Genomic DNA, 6,000 nt, shown 5'->3' on the forward strand with positions numbered 1-6,000 from the left:
TGATTGGCTCTTGACCACAATTTCATGCTGGCTGGCCAATTAACAGCCAGCCAGCATGAAACGTGCTCTGAAATGCTCAGCACTGCTGGGGTGGGGGCGGGAAGAGGGCGGGCGATGATGTTACTGCCGGCGTGGGTGAGCGCTATGAGAAAGCTCTCTGAAGGCAGACAGCTGCCTCAGGGAGCTGGAGACCTGAAAAAGTTCACCCGATGTCTTCTTGTGTGAATGTATGCCCTGTTGGGTCGGGCGCGTGCCCACCCGCCCACGGGACATAAAATTCTGCCCTATAAGTTCTGCCATGTCTCAGGCGTGTGAGCATATGGTTTCCTCCAATGAGAGATTGGTGATCCTCATGGAGAGCCAGCTTCAACAGACCACTCAGTGGATGCAGAGAATATGTACAACTTGAATTCTATCACTTTGGCTGTGCAGCAATGGCCAGGTAAGGGTGGGATGTGGCACCTAGACTCCCCTCCATATCCACAGGGACATGCCACTGCGCACTGAGAGGGAGGAAGAGCTGAGGCTTCAGCAAAGCGGAATTCTTTCAAAGTGCTCTGAGGATGGACATGTACTCCTCAGCAACTTTGCCAGTGACCCAAATGCCACCATTAGCTGCAGCTGCAGAGGAGGTACCTGCATTTGTACAGAAAATCCTCAGCATGCTAGAACTTTTCAGGCTTCAGGAAGCCAAAGGATGGCTGCCAAGGTCATCTCAGGCCATGAGGCAGCAGACTTTACAGCCTGTCCCCACCTCAGCTGCAAATGCCGGGGTCGCAGCTAGTTGAAGCACTTGGAAAAACATTAGAAAGATCACTTGGAAGCACTAGGATGGCACGAGTGGTAATATTATGTACATGTTCATGAATGGTGGTTGTGTTTCAGTAAATAGTGTTTGTGTATTAATTTTTATCTCCTTTGTGCAGTGACTGCTGTATTCTCACTTGCTGTGTGAACCCTGCACCCTCATCTGCCTACCTGCAGGTGGGGAAGACAGAGTCAGGCTCTATCCATGAATGGGGCAGTATGAGTAAAGAGGCTGGGCAATTGACACTGATGAGTACTGAGTGTAATGAGATGTAATGACATCTTGGATTGGAGGTCTTATGTGAAAGGAATCTCACTTGCTTGAAGTGGGTGTGAATGAGTGTGTCACGAGCCTCTCCTGAGCGTCTCTCCTTGGCTCTTGCCTCTGGTGCAGGTGCCTAATCCTGCTGCCCTGCCTGGCATTGTAACCTTCCTTGTCTGCAGTGCAGGGGTTCCTCACAGGTGTCATCAGCCCTGTCTTGATTGGGTATCCCCTGACCCAAGGATCCTTACCGGGAGGTGTGCATGGATCTGGAACAGTTGCACACTTAATTTGCAAAGTGCCATTAAATTCCACTCAACTACATACAAATGAGACATAAATAAGTCTTTTATCAGCTCCGTTGGCTTCCCGCTGTTTCCATGCAACATCACTGCCTCGCTGCCACCTCGCCACCAGCATAATGCAGCACAGAGTTCCCGGCGTTGGTTTTCCGAAACAGCATCTCCTGCATGATTCTATCGTCCCCCGCTTCGTTTCCTGCTCCATCAGCCTACGTTAAATTCCACCCTAAGTGGTTGACCCTTAATGCATGCAGAGCAACTAGATATGTCCAAGACCCTTGCCACATCTCAGGAACAAATAACAAATAATTTTCAGAAGTAGCAACCAAAAGAGGTAACAGTACTACTTTTAAACAAGCAGTTAAGCAGCAGTGATCATATGCTTAATCTGGGGAAGTTTCAATTTCCGCCAGAAATGTGTTAAGAGTGGAGAGTGAGAACAACTATGGTGTATCTGCACTTTAGCTGGCATATTTGTTTCCAGGACAAGAACACCCAAGCTCTGCAATGCCACTTCAAAGAAGTGTTGTTTTCATGGGGTTTTTAATTTATTTCTATTACAAGCATCAAAACTCTTTTCTGGATTATGCTTATTAAATGAGGCATCAGCTAATTAACAAGAAACATTTTATTCACTAACAGCACTAGAGTAGTTCACATTCTAAACTGATTTGAAAGCAGATATTTTAACAGTGCATATAGATCATTAAATATGCAAAGAGAGCCACACACAACATATTGCAATAGGTTAGAAATACATAGAATCTTCGGTTGAAAAATAGCTAAAGAAGCACAGGTTCTTAAACTGGTTAGTGCAACTCATTATTTTTGATTGTGCAATCAATTATATTATCTATTACAACAAAATTAGGAGGTTCTCTCTGTGTAACACACCTCAAAATTATTCTAGAGCAATTTGTTAACAATAACGCATGATGTTTCATTTGTGATTCATACATGGGAAACTTTAAAGATTGCTGTATTGATGAAAAAATATTTTCAATAATAATGTGTAAGTTAGGACACTATAAGACATTATTTATGAACTAATTTTCAATTAATGTTAAAACAACAAACTTTGGGTCTAACAGTCACTGTGTCATTTGGTTAAAACTTTAGAATATAAGGCAAAAATTGGCCACGTGCATCATTATGAATACAATTGTTGGTAAAATAAAAGATTCCTTATGATTGTTTTGTTTTCCTACTGGTGCTTTAACTGATACCATATGAATTCCATCTGCAAAAAGTGTTGCTGCTGAGAAGAATATGAACTTGCTTTGTAGTTTTTGCAGCTTTTTCTTTATTTAAGGCTGATTTTCATCATTACTTATCTCCACTTCCACAGTTAGTTCTATGACAACTTGCTTGACTGTTGCAACATCTGTTGAGAAAATCAATACAGTTTTAGAAGAGCCTCACAACACTTGAACACCAACAAAGATTCTAACACTATACACGTAAGGGGGCACTTTAACCCTCAAAAGCAGATTTGTTTGGGTTGGGTGGAATGTGAGAATAGAAAAAAATCTGAAAACGGATCTCAACCTGCCTCAATTTTGGCTACTTCCAGTTTCAACAGAGGCAGAGCAGAATTACTTCCAGGAGGTGAGTTGGTCATTCAAATATAATAATGAGATTGTATGCCTCAGATATATCTCCCTTCAAGGTAAAATTCTGGCCAGCTAGGTTGTCCAGGCTCAGGAAACCTGGCAGATAAAGGAAAGTAAAGACTATCACATAGAAGAGATTAGAGTGTTTCCAGCATTGCTTATGGCCAGGAGAAGTAAGAGTGCTTCCACCTGATCCCCAACCTCCCAAAGTGAATTTACTTGTCCTCATCTGGATCATCTCCCTCCCCCTGAGGTTTACCCACCTGCACTCCTCCAGGATTACTGACCTCCTCCCAATCCAGGATCACCAGCCACCCCTCTCCAGGATCACGGACGTGTTCCCACTCCAGGATCACCAAGCTCCCTCACTCCTGAATTACCAAACTCCCACTCCTCCAGGGTCATCGACCTTCCTCTTTAGAATCACTAACCTTCCCACTCCAGGATAACTGACCTGTCCCCACTCCAGAATCACCGACCTGTCCCCACTCCAGGATCACTGACCTGTCCCCACTCCATGATCACTGAACTGTCCCCACTCCAGGATCACTGACCTGCTCCCACTCCTGGATCATCGACCTCCCCACTCATGAATCGCTGGCCTGCTCACAGTGAAGGCTGGAGGAGGCCCCTGCATGGCCAATAGTTGGCAAGCGGGCTGCCGTACACCTTCCCTATTGTGGGTAAATGCGGGGGGGGCGGGGGGGGTGCGGTAGGTGACATGTACAATGCTGCTGCATAGTGCCCAATGTTATGCCCCCAACTGCCATCTCACCCCTTGAGGAGAGTGTAAAATTCTGGCCAGTAATTCTATCACTCACTCAGCAATCAAGAAAACTGTGTTTCATCTATTTGATTTAATTAACAAGAGTGAATTCCATTGAATTGAGTTACTTTAGCCATGCCAGCTAGATATTATTGTCTGCACATAACTGGGAGCTTTGGCTTCCTCAAGTGTTGGAGCATCACCATGCATGCCAAAGCAAGTACATGCCTGCACATGCACACTGGCAGTTTGTGCTTCAGAGGAAACTTCAGTGGGTTTTCCTATGGCCCTTATTACTTAGTTCATAACTGCTACTGGTATTTTATGGACCTACCTGAGGAACTGAAATCATGCCCTACAGGTAGGTACAAATGTGGCTCCAATACTGCATTGAACATATTAGATTATCAGTTCCTTATACAACCAACATAGTCTTTGCATGGCTCACAAGCAACTTCATTGACAGAATCTACTGTGTTTTATGAATAAACAGCAATCATAACCAACAGAACCAAAGTCTTTAGAATGTTAGTGCTGTATCTTACTTTATCAACAGTAACTTATATTGTGCCCTTACTATAATGAAATGTCTCAAGGTGCATCACAGGAGCATTATAAAACAAAGTATGACACCAAGCCACATAAGGAGATATTAGGTCAGCTGGCTAAAAGCTTGGTCAGAGGTAGGTTTTAAGGAATGTCTTAAAGAATGAAAGCAAAGCAGAGAGGCAGAGAGATGTAGGGAGGGTATTCCAGAGTTTGGGGTCTAGGCAACTAAAGTCACAGCCACCAGTGATGAAGCAATTATTCAGAATGATTCGGAAGGCTTAAGAGGCCAGAGTTAGAAGATTGCAGATGTCTCAGAGACTGAGGAGACTACAACTAAAGATAGGGAGGGGCAAAGCCATGGAGGGACTTGAAAACATGGGTGAGAATTTAAAAATCAAACATTGCTTGACCAGGGGCCGATGTATGTCAGCGAGCACAGGAGTGATAGGAGAATGGGACTTGCTGCAAGTTAAGACATAAACAACAGAGTTTTGGATGTCCTCAAGTTTATGGTGAGTAGAAACATACTTACCTACAAGTTTGAATGGATGTTGGCAATTTTATTGCCTTCACCTCGCAGAAATCAGGAGGCGGTGAGGGGAACAGAATTAGCATAATGTGAGTTACTTACCTCCTCCAATCCTGCTGCCTTCCCATTGTGTCCTGATGCTAACATGCTCTTTTCAGCAGGTGAGCAGGACACTTGCAGGAAGGAAAGGGGGTCCTATTTTAGATATGCAGATTGTGTCAAATAATTTCATCAGAACCCAATATGCAATTTTATCCTGAAGCCTGAGCAAGGAAGCAGTGACAGAAAAGGTTCAGAAAGTAAATATTAAAGTTTTATTTTAGGTTTCGTTCTGGGCCAGGAGAGCCAAAGGTACACAGTATTCTGGGCTTAACCAATGGAGGCATAGAGTATAAAAGCAAGGAATTTATATGAAACCTGTGTAAAACACCGGTTCAACCTCAACTGGAGTATAGCATCCAGTTCTGGGCACCATAGTTTAGGAAGGATGTGAAGGCATAAGAAGGCCTGCAGAAAAGATTCACGAGAATGGTTCCACTGATGAGGAAATTCAGTTACATAGAAAGATTGGAGAATTTGGGACCGTTCTCCTTGGACAAGGTTGAGAAGAGATTTGATAGAGGTATTCAAAATCATGAGGAGTCTGGACAGAGTAGATAGGGAGACACTGTTTCTATTGGTGAAAAGATTGAGAACTAGAGGGCACAGGTCTAAGGCAATTTGTAAAAGAAGCAATGGTGACATGAGAAAAATGTTTTTTATGCAGTAAGCATTAGGATCTGAAATGCACTGACTGAGATTGTGGTGGGGACAGGGTTAATTGAGGCATTCTGAAGGAATTGAATCATTACTGAAAAGGAAAAAAATCGCAGTACTATGGAGAAAAGGAAGGGAAGTGGTACTAGGTGAATTGCTCCTCCAGAGAGCCAACACAGACACAATGTGCTGAATGGCCTCCTTCTGTGCTGTAAACATTCTATGATTCTATAAGAGTACTTACACAGGCCTCACAAAGAAGACTCCCTTGCACTAGGCTATCTGCGCCTGCCAATCTTTGATAGATCCTGTGCCCCATCCCCACCCCTTCCAATGGTAGCTAGCAGCAAAATCCCCTCCCCCACCCCATCACCAATCCCTGCCAGGGTTTTCCATCCAGGAACGTTCACACAAAT

Source organism: Carcharodon carcharias, chromosome 1, assembly GCF_017639515.1.
Source record: "Carcharodon carcharias isolate sCarCar2 chromosome 1, sCarCar2.pri, whole genome shotgun sequence".
NCBI classification, from domain to species: Eukaryota; Metazoa; Chordata; class Chondrichthyes; order Lamniformes; family Lamnidae; genus Carcharodon; species Carcharodon carcharias.